This window comes from Clinocottus analis, unplaced genomic scaffold (genome assembly GCF_023055335.1).
Source record: "Clinocottus analis isolate CAN_PGR_092001 unplaced genomic scaffold, fCliAna1.0.p SCAF_15, whole genome shotgun sequence".
Lineage (NCBI taxonomy): Eukaryota > Metazoa > Chordata > Actinopteri > Perciformes > Cottidae > Clinocottus > Clinocottus analis.
In genome coordinates this window covers 6,223,894-6,247,192 of record NW_027175876.1, presented here as the reverse complement: position 1 = coordinate 6,247,192, position 23,299 = coordinate 6,223,894, and the positions used below count along the sequence as shown (strand labels likewise).

Genomic DNA, 23,299 nt, shown 5'->3' with positions numbered 1-23,299 from the left:
CACAATTCATCCTGATTGGGACACGAATATGTGCAAGAAATATCACTGCAGCTCGACGCGATGGGCCGAGGCGTGTGTCGTGGCTTCTCGACCCTCCGGGCTAAATCTAATGGAGTTCTGCTTCCCCCAGCTCGCCTGTCCCTCTTCATCAACACACAAGCAGCCCCCACGTAGCCTGCAGCACTGATGCTAATGTGGAATAGAGAATGGTTGCTCATTTCATTTTACAGCCAAGCTTGCTGGTGCCACTCAAAGCGAACAGGAGCACTTCCCCGCAGCCATCAGTCTGATCTACTGGCCTTAAAGGGCAAAAAAAAAAAAAAAAAAGCAACCTCTGCTTTTATGACTACATGCATGTCGGCTTTGCCTTTGGAGCCGTAAACTTTTACATTGTGGTGCGTGTCGTGATGCTGTGGAAGAGAAAAGCCACGGACTGTTTGTCTCGAACGCTCAGCCCTACGTGCTCCGCGGTTGAGTCTGGTTGTCTGCTTTCTCCTGTGGTCTTTCATCACGTTCACTCCCAGTTCTGGCATGCCTGCCACGATAGTATCCATGTGGGTGTGTAAATGTGTGCGCACGAGTGTGTGTGTGGAATAGACCAGATGTTTATTGCCATCTAGTGGCAGAATGTTTAAAAAAAATCGTTCAAGGGGGGGTCAAGGAGATCAAGCATCCGAAATGAAGTCTGAGACAAACGGTGACACGTCGTGTTTTGTAAGCACTGTTGCCATACAGTAGCTGTGTGTGTGTCTGTGTGTGCGTGTGTTTGTGAGTCTCATTAATGAAGGTCCATATTAGTGTAGCAGGTCAGTTAAGTCAATGAGCGAGCGCTAATTCTTCTCCCGTCCCTCTGCGTGCTGCCACTTGTTACACATTTGCATATAAATTGCTTCAAATGTGATGTTGCTGCTAAATTCCTTCACCGCCACCTTTTTCAATATTCATGAATGCTTTTGAAATTTGTATGGCATGGTTGAACCATCCAAAAATTCTTTGATGCATTTGAAAAGGAGAACGGCAGGTGTGCATATACTTGTGCAAACGCATTGAGACAGAAATTGTGTGAAATTGTCTCTGAAAAGCTCTGAAGCCCTCCATGTCCTCTATTTCTCTTTTCTTTGTGTTCAGACTCATTAACCGGTCCTGCCTAACAGATGGGGAAGGGAAACTCGTCCCTGTGCATATGTCTGTGAGAGCATGGCCGTGTGTGTATTATGGTATGTCTAGTGATGTCCAGACACAGCGATCAGTATTCTGAAACAGTCTGAGGTCACGAGCTCGTCACCTTGCTCTGGGAGGGCATGGAATATACAATTATTTGTCTTTTTTCAAACTGGCTACCTTATATATTATTAAATATGCAGAAGTATATGTCATTTTAACACTTTCCTCCCCACCAGTTTATTCAGCTGTTGCAGTTAGCCTATTTCTCCTGACCTTCTTCTTCTTTTCTTCTTAAATCTTTAATCTGTTTATTACCGTTCTATTGTTTATTTACATTACTTGTTTCTTTTATCTTATTACTTATTACTTGTGAGCAGTCCTAACGTAATCCTGTAATTTCCCCACAGAGGGACTAATAAAGGATTATCTTATCATATCTTTTCATCATTAACATGGACATATCACAAACTCGGAACAATACTTATCATGCTCAAACACACACACACACACACACACACACACACACACACACACTTCTGCTGCACTCTATTGCTCGTGTGGGTGTTCAGACTTTAGACAAGTGCTCTCGTTCAGTGTTAATTTGTGTCTGCTTGTTGATTGTTAGCCTCAGGAGGAGCAAGGATGGGGTCCAGTGCTAAAAGCAATTCAATGGACTATTTACATTCTGCTAATTGATTCTGGGTTTTTTGATGAGTTCTTCTCTGCGTGTGTGCGTGTGTGTGTGTGTGTGTGTGTGTGTGTGTGTGTGTGTGCGTGTGTGTGAGAGAGAGAGAGACGGAGGGAGAGAGAGAGAGACCTAGAGCCAGATGCAGACAAATAAATCCTCATTTACAAAGAATATCGTTTGCGGTTTCAAAGCTAAATCATGCAAAGCAACAGCGCTGTGATGTAATTAAAAAGAAAACAAATGTAATGTAAAACCATACAGCAATATAAAATAGACTACTACTGTAGCTTGCGCGGTTACTCTCAACAGAGGTGACCTGCATGCTAACAAAGCCTTCTCAGCAACAGTATAGTCATCACCCTCCAGCTGTAGTGGAGTACATGGACTCCTTGATGTCCCTGAGCCTGCCAGACAGCAACCTTCTCACAGCATAGATGTCTGCAATACACATTTCATATGTCTGCCCATGTATGTGTCTTTGGAGTGCACGTACATGTATTGCCCACATTTGCAGTGATGAAGGCCAGTCCAACCAGATGGTTTCTTAGAAACTCTCCACAACTGCTTCCTTCAGTGGCTCAGAAACCTTCAACATATTCTCCTTCAAACACAGGAAATACGCCACTTGAACTAAGAGTGTTGACTGCATTTTCTAAGTGTTCCCTCATCAGTATATGTATCCAGGCCTGTTTATATATTGTGTGCACACTGCACATCCACGAGGCATTTCTTTTCTCTTTTCTTTTTTTTTGTAAGTCCTCCACTGCGTGTTTACATGAACCTTCGCTGTATGGCTCCTTCTCTAAGTGTTGTGACCGCAGGTCTAAACAGGATGCAGGTCAGCTGCACTGTTGGTTTATGCCAGAGATATACAGGTTGGCCAGAGTGTCGCTGTACTGACGGCGCTGTATTCCTGCTGTTTGGACAAAGCGTCTACGAGAAGCATCTCGCTGCACTGCACATAGAACCGCAGTGGAGGCCACACAAACCCCGGCAGTTGAGCTATGTTCAATTTCCATCAAGGTGTTCGGTTATGTTTGCAAGTCAGTTTTCCAATCGGCCATGTTCGGCATAGGTCTGCTTAGGATTCGGGGGGAGTGTGAGTGCCTGTGATGGCTGCTAGTGATTAGAGCTGAGGTTGGGTTCAGGGAAGAGGAAACATACAATTTGACACAACACAAGTTCAGTGTAAGATTTCAGCAGTGCAATTCATGTTGCGGGTCCCTTATGTAAAACTATTTCCCCAGAATAATCACTTTTGCATTCTTTGATTAATGTTGTGAAACAGATAACTAAATGGTTGTACTGGATGTGGCTAGCTGGCCCATTTTACTTAAATTAAATACAGGCCGAAAATAAGCTAAATAATCAACACTTTTTGTGCAACAATTGCAGCGAGGCAAGGCTCTGGAAATAGCTTCGCCACATCACAAAACATACAAAAAATGAGGCCATTATACCGAGCATTTCTTCAACTTGCTTCAAGCTGTCTTGTCTGTCAGCACTCCTCACTAGCATTGGAAACTAGACCGTGTGGTCTATACATGGTATCCATATCACTCAATTCGATTTTTGTTTTTTTTTAAGAGTTGCACGTCAGCTCCTGTTGCGGCGACTCTGTATTATGAGCTACTAGATTGTGTGCTTTTTTTTTTTCTTTCTTTTTTTTTACGTCCATGATCTGTTTCCTATTCGCCAGTGTGTCAGCTCACCGTCAGCCCCGGGTCTGGAAGAGCGGCGTTCTTCGATGTTATTTGGTTTTGTCAGCAAGAATGACTCGGTGAGCCGTGTCCTGGAGGGTGGATTTGGGATGAGGAGAATTTCCTCTGGTACCGATCCAAGCCCATGTCTGTCCTCCCATGCCCCTCCATTCCCCTCTCTTGCTTTCTTTCTTTTTTTCCCCATCTCTCCTTCCTCCTCTCCCACGACCTCAGGGAGTCCTCAAGAGCAGCAGCATTCCAAAATGGGATGATCTCCCCGCCCGCCCTCTTCTCCTTAAAAGTAAAAATTGGGGAAAAAGAAGGAAAAAAAAACTCACTGCTGACTGACTCATTCAAATAATTGTTGCTTTTAGCTGTATCGGGTTTCTTTTTTTTTTCTGACCCTCTTTTTTGCTTTTCTTCCTTTCTCCCAGTACAGTTTGGTATCTGGGCCACTTGGGAATTCGGCCTTTTGAGCGAAAAGGCAGAAAAAACCAGTGGCATCAGAGAAGGAGCGAACGACAGGGGATCCTGTAATTTTCTGCTCTGTTTTTGTGATTGCATGAATGACCATTACAGACAAATGACTCAATTGGAGATTGTCCTCCGTTTAGAAGCCAGCCGGGTCACTTTGTGGGCGTGTGCGTCTCATTTCCACATGTCTCCACTTCAGGTGTGTCTAGGTGGAGTATACTTGTTTAATAGAGTACAGCTACAACTTATTAACAGAGACAACAAGGAAAACACAATGTGGGTGTGTTAGTAAGTGTTGGGAGACAAAAGAGACAAGAAGGGAGATAGCAAAGGAAAGGGGACGGGGGCCAAGAGAGGAAGGCCAGACCATGTGCATTTTGAAACAGGCAAGAAATGCGAGACTTGCTGAAACATTTTTGGAGACAAGGGGAGAAAAAAGAGCAAGACATGTGGAGCGAAGGATGAGATCCCTCCCCCTGCCAATTCACAGTTACTGTAGACTCTCCTTTAGCTAACTCTCCTCCTCCTCCTCCTCCCTCCTCCCTCTCCCTCCACTCCCCATCCCATGTGAGCAGCAGCCTGATGACTGGACCTCTCTGTGTCTCCACTGCTTACGCTTTGCTGCGCTCCGGCAGACATGCATTGTTCTCCACTGTACACTACTTGTTGCTCCCATTCTCAAAGAGTTAGTCTGTGTTAGCCCCGCAGAAAAGATCCACGAGGAAATACTTAGGCTGCCTCGCGGTGAGTACTGACATTTTACTTTTGGGCTTTTTTGTCAGGAGAGAATAAATGTCTCATTCATTTGTTTGCTCTGTCAGAGAGTTTGTGTCAGAGTTTGATCGGTGTTGAGGTGATGTGTGCAGTCGGAGATTTCGAAACGAGACAGTTGGCATGTTGTGAAGAGAAAGTAGAGACTTTTTATGGAGTGAGCTGACGTAGGAAATGTTCCAGTAGCGAGAGGCTTTCAGGCTCTCCTCTTGTTTCTGACTGACTACCTCCCTTTTTGCTGACTCACTCTATTAACTTAATACACATGTGTGTGGGTGTGTGTCGATGTGTTTGCCATTGTGTAAAATGTCTTAAGTCATTTTCTGCCATCATTTGTTTGTCCTCGCCCATCTTGGTGCGCTTGTGTGTGTGTGTGTCAATCAAATGGAAACCTTTGCTCCTGTGAACGGACTCACTCGTGTATATGTGGGGGATTTAGCCGAGACAGAGGGAGAGCGAGACGTATCGCTGTTGGTCATCACTCCCTCACGTCTTTATTGATTTTTTCCTCTCTGCTCGCTGAACGAGAACAATGGCCTCACGTTGGGCCAAGACCCTGAGTAAATAAGCCAACTAAATATCATCAACACCAAATCTTATGCAAGATGTTGTTCATTGATTTGCTGTGTGCACATACACACACACACACACACACACACACACACACACATAGAGTCGCATACAATTGGGCCCTGTCGTCTAGAGGGACTCAATTGTTTGGTGCACATAATTGTTTGTGTGTATGTGTCTAAAGGCTTGTCCAAAAGGTCTTGGACAATGAAGTCTGTCACCAGGGGCTGTGGATTTCTATCTCTCTCCATTTTTTTTGCTCTCCTTTTCCTGTCCAAGTCCCCCTGCACATCTGGATCTCCCCACCAGCTGACAAGGAACAAGGGAGCGGATGGAGAGGGAGGAAGGAGGGATGGGGGCGGGGGGGGGTTAAATTATAGGAATAGGAGTTTGCTCAGGCCAGAGTTCCCTTGGTGGACTTCCCCCCCTCTTCCCAATGCAGGAAGAACGGACCTCACAATGTCATTGTGAATGCCCAATGTGTGAGAGGAAACAGAAATAGTGTGTACAGAGACGGGAAGCATTCCCTCCCACTCTCTCACACACACACACACACACACACACACACACACACACACACACACACACTCTTGCACAGACTCTGTAACTTACTCACACTCCTACAGATGTCAGTGACAGTGAAGCCAGCTTTAAGCCCCTTGAGCTGCATATGCTGCTGTGGTATTGAGCTCACAGAGTGCTGGTGCTTCATTGGACGTAGCGTGTCAAGTTTTCAATTGGACTTTCTGGCTCCAGCTGTCAGAGCGAGTCCTGTTATCGCTCAGTCTCTTTACGCTTCACCTTGCCGCTCATCAGTGAGTGTTTGTCCGTAGCCGGACTCTAACGGGACTCCCTGACGTTGAAACTATAATGAAAAGCTCGACTTTAAAGAGAATCACTTGGCATTTCCTTCGCTATGCCATTTCATCTTCTCGAGCAGATGCAACTGTACTCGCCAGCTGCCATTGCAGAGCTCTGCCAGAGCCGGGCGGCCACTCCTGTGCCTGTTTATTCATGCCAGGGCAGGGCTAACCGCCATGGCAACAGGTGTGTGTTGACATCGTTAGCGTTGAGCAATAGCGGGGTTAGAGTCTCGCTCACGTTTGCTTCTGCGCTTCTCGTGCACGGGGATCGTTTTGGGGTGGCGATGACTTGGACAGTGATAAAACACTCGCCTTCCACCTCCTCCTCAGCCTCCAAGGAATTGTTTGACGATGCAGTTTCTGCCATATGTGCATGTGTCATTCAGCCATGTGCCTCAGTCAGGGCAGCTGGTCGGTGTCTGTCTGCAACGCTGCTTTAAGTCTATTTCTGGCTGTTACGAGCTCGGCCTGCGTCATTGTGTGATCTTTAGGTGAGCAGCGAGAGTGAAATGCTGTGGATGCTTTGGACATAATGACTTTGTCAGTCACATAATATTGATGTGTTTGTGTCTTTGGATTGTGTGTCTTGTGTGTTCTTCTCACCACATATAATGTTGTGTTGTGTCTTTCATCCTGTACTGTTTGCCATTGTGTTATGTTTGTTATGACCTGTCAAGGGACCGCAGATGCAAATGAGCTGAAGCTATAATCTGGTACAGTGCATGAAATTGTTACATTTATGTTGGAAATGTACATAGTCCCTTTTAAATACATATACATAAATAAAAAAACATTTGCTGCGGTAGTCAGACTGGTGTGAAGGGAAGTGACCAAGTTAGTATGTCTTTCATTCCAATGAGGGCTGTGCTGTACTGTACTGTACTGTACTGTACTGTCCTGTATGTGTGTAGCCAACAAACCAGAGTCAAGACGCGTGGTGTGCGTTTAACCGGGTAACAAAGCTGTAGTTTGTGATGGTCTGGGTGATTACATTCACGCATAAGTGATGTCCACACAGTGTGTACAACTATGTAGAAAAGAGAATCAGAACAAGACAAAGACCAGAGCAGATGACAAAGAAACCACCACAGCGGGGCGCATACATGAACATACATAAATGTTGGAAGCAAACCTAAAGATCTTAAATCATATATTGCAACATAAATACTAACTAAAGTGAAAAAGAAAGCTATAAGACACATAGGTGTTAGCACATTTCACTGACAGTCAGCCATATTGATGAGTCAAATCATGTTCCATTGCAGCCAACTTATTCTTTAAGTCTGAAGGAGAACAGAGGTTCTCTCAGCTTTGTGAGCTGGACTGAGCACACATGCGAGAAGTCCAGATGGGATTTTACTGATCTTCCTCTCTTTCTCTTCCCCACTCTTATTTATCCAGCCTCTTTTATTTTAGGACAAATTAGTCTTTGGAGCATTACCGTAAGCTTGTCTTTGATCCCGACCTCTGCTTCTTATGTTTCTGCGCTTATCTCAGCACACATGCACGCCGCCACACACACACACACACACACACACACACACACACACACACACACACACTTGCACATGCACACAAACGCACATCGCCATTGCGTTGAATCAGAGATTTGTCAAAGTCAGTTCACACTCTGGAAGACAGACTGTAGCACCCGAGAGGTGAAGGGGACAGTTTCATCAAATGCGTAGAAACACAACCTCGAACATAAAGTCAGCTTTTGGGTGTTTAAAAAGACACCTTTGTTGTCATGCTTTGTGTTCAGTGTCATTATACTCGTCTGGTTCCACCATGAACAGCTCTGCGAGATATCTGCCCCCATGGCTCTTAATTTTTCTTCCCTCGCACGGCAGCTCTACGCATGCGATGTCACGAGATTACGCAACAATCTAGTTTGTCAGACTTCAAGTGATGCAATTGTGTCCGGCAAATCAAAGCATGGACCAATCAGCCTCCTGTGAAGAGGCGTGGCTTAGGTTTCTGCGAGACAACACAGAGAGGCGATTGTTTGTTCTAAACAACATTGTGGCGCCTGAAACCTTTAGCGTAGATGCTACAATAAGCATCAGTTTTATCAGGAATGGAGAGTATTTTTTCACTGAAAGAATAGCACAGTCATTCTTCTGCTGACTGGCTTTGGTAAGAGTTTGAATAGCAGCTGGTTTTATCCAATCACCTGCTGAGTAAGTGCCTGCCCTTTTCCAATGACAGCTTCTCAGATGGTTCTGTGGAACAAACCATCTGGTGGCTCAAGTTACGCGAATGCTACAGTTGGCTTCAATTGCAGAGCGGCATTGGCCTGCTCAACATAGCTTCAACATATTTGTGTTTGGGGTCTGGCTTCTCATTTCATGTCATGACAGACTCATGGACACAAACATCTAGATTCACCCAATCTGTTGGAGGCAAATAACCCGCTCCTTAACTGGGCTGCATGCACATTTGATCACGATGTGAAGTAGGGAAAATACAAAACAAACCATGGCAGTACGTTTCTACGTGCTGCTGCGTGCAGGCAATTTATTCGAGAAAGAAATGTCCTCTCGTATTAGGCTTTTCCTCAAAGTGAAGAAAGGTGCTTCTGCAGTGCTATATGTGGCACCCAAAATAGTATCATCGCAAAGGAGTTGCAGTTTGCTCAAACCCTATTTAGTCTACACGCAGATTGCTTTTGACAGGTGTGCAACTCTGCACTGAGTCTGTGTAGTTTTCAACATTAAATCACTGTCATCCTATCTACAGAAGACATGTATTTCTCTATATTTCGCCAGTTTCCTTCCTGCTATTTCGAGCACAACATACAATTTGCGAAGTGTAAAGAAAAGGGGAAAACTTTTGTTTCTGGCTGAATAAGTACAGGTACAGGGACAGCGTCTTGCATGACTGATTCTTTGTAAACAGAGAAGATTATCACTACCTCTCTACATGCTCACTTTTATTCTCTTTCATTGCGAGCTCACTGCGTCCCCTCGGTGGTTCGGACGCTACTATATAAGCCGGCTTGAAAAGCTCATTAAATCTATTTTGAAAGAAAGAAGTCAGAGGCCAGATATTGTATAAATCTCGAGCAAAATCCAAGTGTTGAGCGTGTCACAGGTTACACATCATATTGAGACGAGAGGATTACAGCTATTATTGGTGAAGAAAGAACGTTCCCTGATTATAGCCCGACTGTGTGGATACAAAGAGCTCTGATTACTGCTGGCACTGCCGCCCCACTTCCCACTACGCCGAGCATTGACTGGCACAGCAGGGGACAGGAAAGGCTGTCGGTGTAGACACTCATTCGTACGGTACCTGCACACAGGCACTCGCCAAACACAGTGATCAGCACTTTGTTGGTTAATCTCATGTTCTACTGTCAATCCACACTTTTTTTAAAAACTTTTTTAAAATATAAATGTAACAATTCTTTTCTAGCGGTATATATTAAATACAGAAGACATGCAGCTTTGTGCTTTATAGCCAATATTTAAACATACAAAATGTATGTTTATGGATGCTGGTCTTATTGAACGATGTTGTATTGCATTACTCCATAGACAATAAAACACCGATACACTTTGATGATCTCGCTTGACACTCTCGCGACAACACACACACACACACATACACACTTTGTTCCTGTTTGTGTTGCCCATGGCAGCAGCTTGGCGGGGATCTGTAGTGATGTCAGCATTGATGTACGAGTGCTGGAGTGCGAGGGGATGACCTCAGCAGAGGCGAGGTCCCAGCGGACCCATATCAGCGGCAGCCAGCGCTCGCCGTCAGGATTTTCTCACACTCAGTGTCTGTGCGAAGCTGCCCTGACCCCCACAAACTCTGATTCTTCACAGGCATCACAAATCACCAGCACGCAGCTTGACAACGACCCCTGACATGCACACATGCGCGGCCCCCCACACCACAAATTGTCGAATGTAACGAGAAAAAGGGCTGAGATTCTGGATCAAAGGACGATTCTGGATCAAATGGAAGTTGAACTGAGGAGCTTTTGGTCACTGGGGGCGCTGTGGAGCAATGTTTTTGACGCGTGGGCCCCTCTCTCTCGTGCTCGACAGTAGCGTACATGTGTGGTGGGAAGACAATGGGAATAGAAGGAACAGAGTTATTGATCATTCTGTTGTTCATCTTTATCTTGCAAATATGAAATACTTGCACACAACCAGTAAAATCCTTTTTTCTTCCTTCACTGGGTGTATGCTCTTGTTATGAAACAAGCTGAAATGGTCAGTTTTGTATGCTGTAATTTGAACGGGGTGTAGTTAGAGGATTTCCTGGAAGTAAGAGCAGTGGTTATGCTCGTCAGCCTTGGTTTGAGGCTTTTGGTCCTCCGGCACATGTGTCCCGCGGACAACACATGCAGCGATTCATGTTATGGTCTGTTGCTGGCATCAATGTGTTTTCGCTGGTATTCAAACCAATTAGATCCAGCTCATCCCTTCTCCCTCCGAGTGGAAGCCTCTGTCCAGGTTTGCAGAGCGGCTGTCCAGCCCTCGCCTCTGACTTAAGCCACAGTCAATCCATAAATGAATGGTTGCCTCTTCGTGGGAGAGCTGTGCTACCAGCCGTGGATGGGTAGATAATCATATAGGAGCACCGACCACATCCATGCTTACGGATTAGGAATGTGCCTACAGTACGTGGGTTGTAGGCACATACGTGTGCTCCTGTGTGCATGTTTGTGTTTAAGTTGTGAACTCTTATGAGGTGTAAGGGATCAAGAGCCAGTAATGCATCACAGGGCGAATATTGTTTTTCTTCTCTGAATTCACTTTGCATTACCGTCTCTCTCTAAAAGGTGGGTGTTGAATGGCTGTTGTAAAAGTAAAGGTTGGTAAACACATAAAAGGGCTGAAGTGAGTGTGGGAGCGAGAGGGAGGCGGGAGAGATTAATGTGCAGCTTTCTGGTAGCTTACCAGCATGAAAGGGTGTAGTCCTTTACACCAAATAAATGTAATTTTAAGAGTTTCAATTCATCATGAAAATACCTCTCATTCGTCCAGTCCAAGAGCCTTTGTGTTGCATTTCTAAAGAGAGCTTAAAGGCAGGGGTTGATTTCTCTCTTCTGGGAAAACATTATTTTGTTGTACCTTGTGGGAAATTTGGAGTCAGACGTCATGAGGACTTATGTATTATTGCTGCTTTGCCCCAGGGGGAGCTGTTGCTCCAGCTGTCGACAGTAAATCCCTGTCCTGTCCTGCACTGTCCTGCCCCCTGACTCCATAAAACATCCTCTTGTTGTCTTCGCTGCTCGCCTCTCAATCAGCGTTCTCCTTCCTCTTCCTATGTTTTAGTTATAGTATGTCACAGGTCAATACAATGAGCGGTTGATCAACTGTCACACTTTGTTTTCGTCACTGACGGCGGCCGTAGTTTAGCCACCTTGCGTGGTTCCATTACGTCATCCGTGAAAACCCAGGCCACAGCTGTAAACAGGTTTCCACCACATGTCCTGCTTTCGGATGCCAGTCATTTGTGTGCATAAACAGACTGAATCAGAAGTCTGGTTGAGGTTATGACTGAGCTGAGCCCTGGAACTAGACAGCGTCTGAGCTGGGCTGACTTTATTCTACAGTGAAAATTCAGATGCATCGCTGTGCCTCCGCTCTCCTCAGCCTTATCCCTTTAGATCTGCTTCAGCTTCGGTGTACGGTGAGTAAAGCCTTTCTTTGCCTGCTGCACACATCAGCCAGCATTGATATTCATGTCAGGGAGAGTATCAAAGTAAAACCTACGACAAGTGTTTGTGTGTGTACCTGCGGGGCGGCTGTCTGGAGATCAGAGGTTTAAAATAAGCAGCCTGGTTATAGCTGTATGCTTAAATCCTTTTTCATAGTAGCTTGTCTACATCTGTTATAGCATCAGGTGCATTTGGATGGAGTATATTTGTTTTTGTACCATCACATGTGGCGATAGTGACGGTTTTCAATTGTGTATTTGCTAGAAACAGCGCCACACTTCCTAAAAACTTGCGTACTGTACATGAATAGTGATTATACAGTATTAACTTGAATGTATTGTGTTGGCCTATCTACAAGCTGTTGGTGTTTCATTTGTTATGTTTACACCAATCCTTCATCCTTCATTTACTTCCCTCCACGTTGCGCAGTCCCCACACACACCAGACTCTGGTATCAGAGTCAAAGAAGTGAGATTATACACACACACACACACACACACACACACACACACACACACACACACACACCCTTGGAAATACCCCTGCCCAGCTCAGAATTCAGTTTTAATTATACATCAGATATTCTATAGGGAGCTATATTATGCTCAGATCTCAGGTCTGTGCTCAGACCAGATCTGTCGCTCTATATATGTCAGACTTTGAAAAGGAGAGAGTGAAAGAAAACAGCCAAAAGAGAAGAGAAAAAGTAATTGAAACTGGTGTCTCTGTGCCCTCCCAGACACAGCTTGTATAATTCCAATCACCCTCTTTCAATCCTTGCTATGGACCCTGTTGCATGCCGTCCCTCTTGTGTCAGCCCTGTGGTTCCTGCCTGACTGTCTCTACTGTCAATGATAATGTTATTGACCAAATGTACGATCTAAGTGAAGCACTGTCTTCGAGGTGTGGCAAGCCATGGGTATTGTTCTTTTCATGCATCATTGACAGGGAGTGGAAAGTACTGGAGCGAATGCCAGAGAGAGGAGATCTATACCTGCATTCATGTTGCTGTTGTCAGGGTTAGGGTTTAGAGATGGTACAGGAGAAGAATAACGAGGAATCAGGGAGAGGGAAGGTAAATACTGCATTGGTCTGGGCTAAACGCCAGCTATGCGCCACAGGATATGGATATCTTTTCAGCCAGCATGGGCTCAGCACCAAGCCCTGCAGCGGTACACTCCTGTACCAGCACAAGCCTCCTGTGAGAGTGTGTATATGTCTGTCCTCCAGGACCCCGAGCTTGTATATATCCATCTGACCATCCCTTCCCCGCCCGATCATTTTCTCTCCCTGTGTTTTTTTGCGTGTTTTCAGATCGATACAACACGGTCTCATGATGTCCACAAACGTTCAGCCAGATTCTAAGACTCATTCAACTTAAGGGAAACAAATATAGTTGTATGTATTAGGGACACAGCATGTGATGGCTGCAGCTTATCAAATTTGAGGCCATATTTTTACAACACCTAGTATTAAAAAAAAAATACATTTTTTTAAAATGCATTCGAGACAACCGAAGTGGTGATATTTTTCCCAATATGAAGACACACAGACTCCGAGCACGACATCTACTACTTATGAATGTGTCCTTACCTCAGGCAGAGCCATCTGTATCCCAAACTCAATTTTACTCACCCCGCATTTAATCTCCGCGGGCCCATTAACCTCTCTCCTGCTTCTCGGCCTCGCCGAGTCGTCTTGGCTCCGAAGACGCTCCGCTCATCCAGAAGGGTGAAGGGGCAGCGGAGCAGACTCATTACTGGCGCGTTGGCGGGCTTCTAACCCAGACTGGAAAGGACAATCATTAAACACACAAAGCTAATGACCGCCGACTGCTCCATTTGTTTCTTCCCCATCAGCCTGGATGTCTGATTGTTGTTGGTTACACACTCGTAAGTCTTTGGGGACTCGGATAACAGGGCGACGGAGAGATGGAGCTGGAGAGGATGAGTCTAAAAGGTGCGTTAATTGGTTCTGAGTGACCATCTGGACCAGACGTTTCAGACAGGACTCCCCACCAGCCCGTAATGAGGTCTCGTCAGGCCGGAGCGACCGTCGTCACAGCTTCTGCCGTCGGTGCATAGCCATGGTAACCACGAAGCCCTTTTTACTATAGCTCAAAGGTATGAATCATCCAGTTACAGCACGGAAACATGCGAGTCATTCCTCACATGGCTTAAATATGTCAGATAGATAAGTGACAAGATTACTTTGATTTCAGATGATCAGATCATTAATTGTAAGGATTTATGGGAAGGTTCATTTGAAATATGTTTAGATAACTAAGTATCAAATTATCAAGAATCAATCTACTAAATATTTGATCTGAAAGTTGCTGATTTAGATCAAAATTTGAGACTTTATTTGATGATTCCTTTGCAGCTGCTTGTCTGTAGAGATCATGTGACATGACAGAAGTTTAGCTTCTTGACATTGTTGTGAGCTTCTTGACAATGTTGTGAGTACATTACTAAAAGTTGCTGATCCTATCAGCACTAGCACTTCAAATGATTCCCATCCCTCATTCGACCTGTAGTTTGCTAACACTGATAGTTAATAATACATCAGGAGCATGTTGCAGAATCACTTTTCAGTATGGTTTTACTGTTTTCAAGTAAAAGACCCAAAGTCTTTTCTCCTTAGCAGAAGATTTCCTTTACAGAAACGTCTCTTCGCCCTTCTCTTTATGTGAGCGTCAATTTCATTTCTTTGAGAGCTCAACCCACAAGATCCACAAGTTTAACCAGGACTTTTACGTTGCCATGTGAACCTGTTTAAGTAATTAGGAAAATAGACATGTTTTGTGTTTCCGTGGCTCGACCCTGCCACTGGGTTCATATTTTGCCAGCGTAAGCAGGATCCTCTGGGGCTGAAATGTGGGGAAATTCCTGTAAAAGTGGAGGGCTCCAGTAGTTGAGATGAGCTTGCACTATGTTTATGTGTTGTGCGGTTGAGCTGCGTGACAGACAGACAGACAGACAGCGCTGCATATAAACACACGGAGCGGCCAGAGAGCCAGTCTGTGGGGATGAGACACTGGCATCGTGTCGGTCTTCCTGCATACATGCAAGAAGGTGGTTGTCACAGAAGATATTATCAGTCAACCTCAAAAATGAAATCGAGAAGTGAAACTTGAATTTTTTAAAAGCATGGAGGTGTGACACTCAAACCCAAATGCCAACTGATCTCTGGAGATGAGACAGTGATCAGTAACATTGACAGTTGCCTGAATGTGATGTCAGAAAGCCATGCAAAGGGTAAGGAGGATGTAAAAGCAGCAAATGATTTGCAGGAAAGTGTGAGAGGGGCTGAATGCGCTGTGGTCAAGGTTAGACTCTGGACCAGACCGGCTAATGATGTCAGGAGGGAGGTTTTGCATCACGTGTCCTGACCAAAGCCACATTCAGTATGTGCTGTCAGACCGCAGTTGAATCCGGAGTACAGAGCCAGTTACACAGTCAACAATTTAGTCTGAGGTACATGGAGAACTGAGACGCATCAACTCCACATTTTTAAACACGTTCAAAGTTCATCTGCGGACACTGGAGCTTATTGAAAATACTTTTTTTTCCCCCATTTGTAGCCAACGGGACGAGATGTAAATGAAAAACGATGGCCAATTGTTCAAAAGAAGGATTTTCTTTTTCACTTGTTTGTGTTCTTTGTCTGTTTCTTTGTCAGCAGGATATCTGGAAATGTGTTTCAGAGGACAGATAGGCCCTGCGCCAATGAAATAGACCGAGACAAAGAGATCTAATCTCGATGTCAATGGAGTGTTTACGGTCAGAATAATTCAGTTTGGCTGAACATTAATGTGATGAGAGACATTTCTGATGTTGTGAGCAACTTAGTTTGTTCGTGGTAGTCTGAGTGTCTTCATATGAAGAGGTTGTGTTTGTGGAGCAGACAGAAAGTCCGGGATAATACGGGGAAACTATTTTGTTTCTGGTACCGGCCCAATGCTCACCAGTATCCCTTCGAGCCCAGAGCATTGGGATTCAGATGACTTGTATATCAGTGTTGTGTTGAAAATCCCTCTGCACTGAGGTTTTGATATTAATCCACTGTTGTGAGTCCGAAGATGTTTCTGCATGTCAGCAGAAACGTTTATTTTCCTTAAATGTGCAAATGCCCACGTATCTGTGACAGATCATCTGTCGCATATTGTGTGCGAGCTATATGATGGCCATGCGCATGCTGACAGTAATTCCACTATTGTCCGTACCACAGAGAAGCCCGGGGCAGGCCGAGGAACACGTTTTTATAACATCTAATACATAACCAAATGCCAGCCATGTCTGCAGCCTCTGCTGTGAGCAATGTGATATAAATCTACAGGGAAGGTGAAGCTGTAAATGCTCATAAAACCTTTTTTTTTTTGTATTAAAAGATAATAAATGTGGGGTTGAGGTATTTCAACTTGGCCTATCATTTGTTATTCTGTGTGAGGGAGTGTGTGGCCGTGTTTCTGCTGTTTATCTGTGTCTGTTTATGAACGTATGCCAGCGCCAGTGTGGCATCTCCAGAACTGGAATTCCTCTCACACCGCACTCCACAAGAGACTCTCTGTCTTTCTCTGCTTCCGTAGGAACTGAAGGTTGTCTGTTTGCTAGTTTCCACTGGTCAAGGTGACCACCTAACAAATCACACTCTGAGCTTTTGATTACAAGTGTCACTGTTCCAAAGTAACCAACCCAATGCAAAACACACACCAATAGCGCCAAAATCCGCCCTCGTGTGAACATTTCTTACCCCAGCTTCTTTCTGTGGCGTCTTACTCCATGTTAGACATCAACTGAGAAAAACAGGTGAGTGTGTTTAGGCAGAGAGACCCATAAAATCTTTATCGAGCCCACTGGCTCCTGTCTTGTTAGCGCTGGAACTGTAAAGATATGCAATGTGGCTCTGCGTCTGCGTTATGAGTGCGCGAGCTTGAATGTGCATGTGTGCACGTGTTTCTGTGTCCCATAAACGTGGAGCGAGTGCTATAAAAACGGAGATCGGGATGAAACTACAGGGGATAATGATGTGTTCGCTGTATCTAGCTCAGAGGCTAACATATGGCGGAGCGGCTGACTTGACATAACAGGATGTGCACAAGGCTTTAATGGACAGTCCGGTGTGGCGCATGGCGATGAGGGCTCTGTGCTCTGTGGTTTGAGTATATTTGACAACAGCAGGGGGCGACACTACGCCCCATTTTACTGCCCCCTTGATCCAAACGAAGAGAGGGGAAACCAGACTGTGAGAGGAGTTGAAACGTGAAAAAAGAACCGCAGAGCATGACCGTGGGATGGAAAAGCCTCTGATAAGCAGAGGACAGTGACAAAACAATCCCAAACAGCTCGTCACCTCAGACTAAACAGATTTAATATCTCTAAAATGTTTTTTTTTTAGATTCAAAGAAGAATTACTGGCTTACTTTGACTGTAGTGTAAGTACTTTGACCCCAGGAAGAGTAAGAAAAGGTCTTAATTCAATAAACACATTGGACAGTATACAATCTAACATTAATAAGATTAATCTTTTTTTTTATGGTACTGTAAAAAAAAAGCATTCAAAAATGTAACTTTCATGAATTAAAAATCGCATTATGTAAAGTTAATTAGTAAAATGTAGAGTCTTTGGACTCTGTATGGAGTAACAGTTGTTTTTACTACTACAGCTGGATTTGTATAGTTCTTTCACATATTCATAAGTAGTGAATTAACAGTTATAGTTCTTCTTGGGTGGGACGTTCTGTCCACCCTCAGGCTCTTTCTCCATTGTGAAAGTGCTCGCGGCCACAGTACATGAGTGAGGTGACCGGTCGAATGTATGACACACTGGACATTAGCGCTCAGCCTGGCACTGCCACCCTGACACCAACACAGCTGCCAGCCCAGTCTCATGCCCTCCATCCACAGTGAGGCCAACACATCTCCACTGTCACTCACGCACACAAAACAACAGACATGCGCTCTATTCCATGTTTTGTTATTTCCGAGCACGATGTGCGAACAGCATTTGAACAAAGATGCAGTTTATTCTTCTTCCACGATCATTTCTTTTCAAACACACACACACACACACACACATTCCCGCCAGCAAATATGCACCCGGGCTAAAAAAAAAAACACACACAGTACGCCCAGTTAAAGGTCTCTGGCCTCTCACACAGCGCTGCTCATACCTTTGGAAGCTCGCTTACATCCAAAACAACATCTGTCCTTTCAGTCGCGCCTGATTAAAACACTCTGGAATCCCAGTTCACACACAATAGTGTAACATAATCACCGGCCACATGGCCACGGAGGCGTACACTGCATGGAGAATGTGGGGATCCAGAGGCTTAGCAGAAATATGCTTTGTTTATTTGTCGGCAGTTTTCTACACAAAGCACATGAAAGGGACCTGCAATTACCACCGCATTAATAAAAGCATGGATTACCACATGTAAATCCTACTTGGAAATACTTGTGCCTGTGGGAGGGGCAATACAATTTAGTGTAAACTGTATGTAGAAACTCTACAGGCTCGTGTCGGTGAGCTGGAGAGTGCGGAGTAGAGTATTTAAAAGTCAAGTTGACTTCAATGGGATGCGAAGAATGTGAAAATGTTTAGTTTTTGTCAGTTACAGTGGTGTCAGCGGGTTTTTCTGTCCCCATGTGTTGTTCTCCCTGCATGTCGCTGTGTTTATCCCACACTCTCCCAACTGTCTTCCTCTTCTCTCTCTCCCCCTCTCGCCCAGAAGTAATTCCTGTGTTATGAAGTTCCCCCCAGCTTTCAAAAGACTCCAGTGTTATGGTCGACCACCCTATGAAAAGTAATACCTAGAGCACACAAACAGCAAGCGCCTGGCATTCATTATTACTCCCTGAAAGCATTGTTTTCAGTGGAAAGACCAGTGTGTTGATCTAATTTAATGAGTTGCTGAGCTGGGGGAGGGGATCAAGGCAACAGTAATTAGTTGTCATGCTAATTGGGTTTGTGTGATAACTCCTACACAAGGCTCAGTGGCGTGTGAAGCACGCTGGGGCTAGCCTTGCCGCCTACACACACACACACCCTCTTGCGCATTGGAATACACACAAACACATATCTATGCACACATGTATAAATAAGAGTAACAAATGCTCTCATCCAGATTGGTTCAAAGAAAATGCCCGGGGACTGTCGGGCCTCTGACCCATCGACTAAGCGGAATTAATGATTTGAAAATCGTGTTCCCAATTAATCACTTAGAGTCGGCACACTGAGGACTGAGAGATAAGGGCTCGAGACATTCAATCCAATTAAGCTTGAAGTATACACCTGTGTAAGTGATTTAAAAAAAGAAACAAAGATAAGAGCTCGATGAAGAAATGCTAATCAGAGCCCAAGCGGAGGTGACTGCACCCCTGTTGCTTCAATGCGAGGAGTTTACAACCTTCATTTAATTATCATGAAACGACGACGCAAAGGTAGTCTGCAATTAATACAATTTCGTGCAACGGCACAGGCAGCATACCATCCTTTAAGCATTAATCAGCACATTCAATGGAGGATGCATGCTTTTGAAAGTCAGTTATTTTATCCATGCATGTGCTAGTGTTTGTGGGCTTATGTATAGCATTCCTTCAGTGCGTTGGAGGTGCCCTTGATGTCTGTCCACCAAGTTGTTAATCACCCATGGCAGCACAGTTTGTGACTCCCCCGGGGCTATTTTTAAGGCCCAGGGTCACTGACCTCCAGGAAGGGTCACTCTCACTATCAGGGGAGGTCCAGCCAGTGCTTCGCTTCCATGCCGTCTGCATTCTGTCTCTATCTCTCTTTGTCTCCTTCGTCTCAGGACCCCTTTCTACTCTGTCTTTGCCTCGCCTTCTTTTCCTCCTACCAACTTGTGGTTAGAACGAAATATGTTGACTATTGTTTTCCCTTACAAACTTTGCACCACAATGTAACCTTTACCAATTTGATACCTAATGACTTTTATGTGACCAGTACGACCGATTCCGCTGCAATCTCCCACTATCCACTCTCACTCCTCCTGGACCTTTATCTTCCCTCTGCTCCTCCTCTCAATGCTTCCCGTCGTCTGCTCTTGCCTTGCAACATCGCCCCTGAGTGTGTTTAGACACGCTGCCTGCTTTTGTGATAATCATGAAGAGTCATAAAATGAAACACTGTGATAAAGTGTAATCCAGGGCAAGTGCGTTTGAAGGAAATCTACCGTCTCAACGGAAGTGTATCTGAGTCTTTAACATTATTTTGCCTGTGGGAGTGTTTGAGTCGTAATGAAAGGATTCAGTGGAAGATTAGTTGACGCTTTGTAGATCCCTGCAATGCCTTCATGTCTGTAGTCATTTACCTGCAGGAAACACGTGCTGTTCCCAGAGACTCTGTCTTGTCCTGACCTGTTTTTAATTATTTATTCCTGTTTCCACACAGTCCTGTAAATGGTGTCATGGCCAATGCTGGCAATCCCATCCCAGCCCTGTAATTAATTTGTGAAAATCTAAAAAGTCACACACATCAAGCCCTCATATAGAAATGTCTCTGGCATATAAAACGACTGCCCGATTTAAATGCTCCTGTCTCACATCTACTTGAGAGGTTGTTCCAAACCTGATGACAGGGCTATTTTCCTCCCATCCTACATCAACCAAGCCCGGAGAAGGACACTTGATAAGACAATGAAACTGTTAATAGATAGTAGAAGAGATGAAAGAAGATAGATGAAAGGCAGTGAAATTGTAATAAAATAAAAAAAATGCTGTCATACTTGACATCCATCTAGTCCTGAGGCTTTCAAGACGATGTTCAAAGTAATCCACGCCAAAAGAAGAAGAAGATATTCATGACATCATTCCTCCATGAAAGAATCCTCTATACATTATGAGAGCCATTAAATAAGTTCAGCTCTCACATCCTACTTTCAGGACACATTTATAGACACTGAATTAGTTGCAGGTGTATCCACTTCATGTTCATATGCTCCAAGTTTCACCCTCATTTCTGACCAAAAAGATCACATCTTTCCCAAAGAGCTGATCAGAGAACTATTTAACATGCAGCCTAATAAACTGGCATTACGGTGAAACAATTAGCAAGTGACCTTTCGTCTGGCAACATGACACTTTGATTGGTGGCCACTGTGGGGAAAGCTGGCATTTCCACAGACACACACCAGTGGTGTTTGAGAGTGCACTAGGTCAACAGGCTTCCTGCTCTCCTCTTTAATAGTACAGTTTGATTGCTCCAGGCGGGGTCACACTGTCTTCTATTTGAGTAACGGGGGTTTTTGGCAGGAAGAGTGTTTGTGGTGTGTGTGTGTGTGCGTGTGTGTGTGTGTGTGTGTGTGTGTGTGTGAGGGGGTGACTTCCAACACCACTTATTAGCTCAAAGAAAGGGGAGGATCAGCATTGCTCCTTAAAAAAAACACAACATGGTTACCATTCTTTAGAAACACGGGAAGACTGGTGCAATGATGTAATAATGTCAGTATGGACACACACACACACACACACACACACACACTCTGCTAGTCCTACTGCTTGCTGCTGCTTTCGACCAAGAGGTTACAGATGCGAGGTCAGCAGTGCAGACCCCCGGGTGGACGACATGCCGACTAACAAAGCTACTCTTGTGTGAGCGTGTGTGAGTGTGTGTGAGCGTGTGTTCTGTGTGTTTGGACTGCATGCAGGAGACTGTTGAGCAGCTGCCGCTCATCCACGGCCTGTTAAAGTCATTCTTTAAAGTCACAACTAGGATAGATCGTGATGACATGTTGTGCATTCATGGTCCAACCTGACTTTGGTGATCAGCCGGCTCTTCCTCGAGCTCCACGAGCATGTTTCATAGATACAAACAATAAGAACATAGAGCACACAATCACACATTGAAAGCTGAATTCACCAAATTAAGTGGAGTTGTACATATTGATTGTGTGTAGACTACGCTGCAAACAAAGTTTGTTTTCAAGTGATTTTGTTCACTCCTGTATAGTTTCTGTCTACTTTCATATTCCACTTATTTGAATTCTTGAGTAGTTATTTGCACTCGGCCCTTTGCGTTGCCGTAACGCCTGGTAGGCGTATTGTATGTGTGTCACACATCTCCTTGCACTACAGGTGTAACTGTATCTTTGGGGATTATTCTGTAACTGATCACCTTTTACATGGTTACAGGAACGTGTGCTCGCAGTTTTGTTTTTTCTTGGTCTGCTCTTTTTCCTTCGGTTATGTTACTCCCAATGCGTGTTGTCGAAATGTCGGTGCACGTGGTGTTCTGGGCTGATTTGGTGAACAGCAGGTGAAGCAGCATTTTTTTTGATTGGCTTGAAGCAACGGAGAAGGGAGCATGTGGAGCTGTGATGCAAAATGTTTTGTCTTATCCTCTGACTCTCCGTCTCTCATCCTTCTGGCATCTGTCACAAGATCTGGCAGCTGTTGCCGCTCCGAGAAAATATGCCTCTGACGACAACGGGCAGAATCAGACACAGTCTCAGGACTTCTTCATTACAATAGAGTCGCCTGCTGGTGGAGCATAACAAAGGGCTGATTAGACGGGATAGCTGTGCAATTTCATGCTCGTACATAACGCGTTTCTTGTTATCTCACAAATTCAAATCTGCACAGAGGACACTGTCGTTCCATTATATACCAACTGCTGTGTGTGTGTGTGTGTGTGTGTGTGTGTGTGTGTGTGTGTGTGTGTGTGTGTGTGTGTGTGAGTCTTTGGTGATCCTAAACCAAATGAACTACTTTCAAAAGTCCTCCAGTCAAAGTTTCAAATTTGTTTGTGTTTTCTGCAATGCGTATAGGTCACAGTACACATCAGCCCGTAAAAAAAAGCACATTTTTCCCATGCGCTTTTTTTGTTTTTCATACAATTGTGTGGAGAATGTGCTTTGTTCACAGTCCCCATTCAACGCTGGCTGGAGAGATGTATTGGTGGAAAGCCCTGTCAGCATGAGATAAAACGTTTTCTGAGCTGTTTAACTCCCTTAAATGAACTCTTGTAAAGTCTTTTTGCCTCAGCAAAACTACGAAAAGACCATTTAAAACAACCGCAAAAGGCCACACACATCATACTTATACATATAATATACATATACATCCTCATGGAGAAGGATTTGGTCACTCAAGTTGCCAGCGAGCAGCAGGCATTTGGAATTTAACGCAAGTGTGACGTTCAGGGTCAAAAACAAAACGTGTCATATGGTCACATTATAATAGATCACTCAAACAAATATAAGCCACTATATTAATAAAGTATTATTGGATTATTAACGATGTGTCGGCGGTTTGAGTTGATTTCTGACCAGATCGTGCTCCTGACACGGGGACAAGTGTTTTTCTCTGCTGTAATGTTTCGTTGGGAGGAGTGTGTGAGGGAGAGAGAGAGAACCGGCGGGTGGAGAGAGGGG

The 23,299-nt window shown here is 44.6% G+C and overlaps 1 protein-coding gene across 5 annotated transcripts in view; it reads left to right on the top strand.

Annotated features, from left to right (window-relative positions):
* The window catches only part of sash1a (SAM and SH3 domain containing 1a), a 151,919-nt gene that overhangs the window by 76,113 nt on the left and 52,507 nt on the right, over positions 1-23,299 (top strand). Inside the window, exon 1 of one of the 5 annotated variants that reach the window (XM_068576569.1) lies at positions 4,742-4,770. The exons of the other annotated variants lie outside the window; for them this stretch is intronic. The gene's annotated coding sequence lies outside the window, so the exon portion shown is untranslated. Of the gene's footprint in view, positions 1-4,741; positions 4,771-23,299 lie in introns of those variants that run through there. 5 annotated transcript variants of the gene reach the window in all.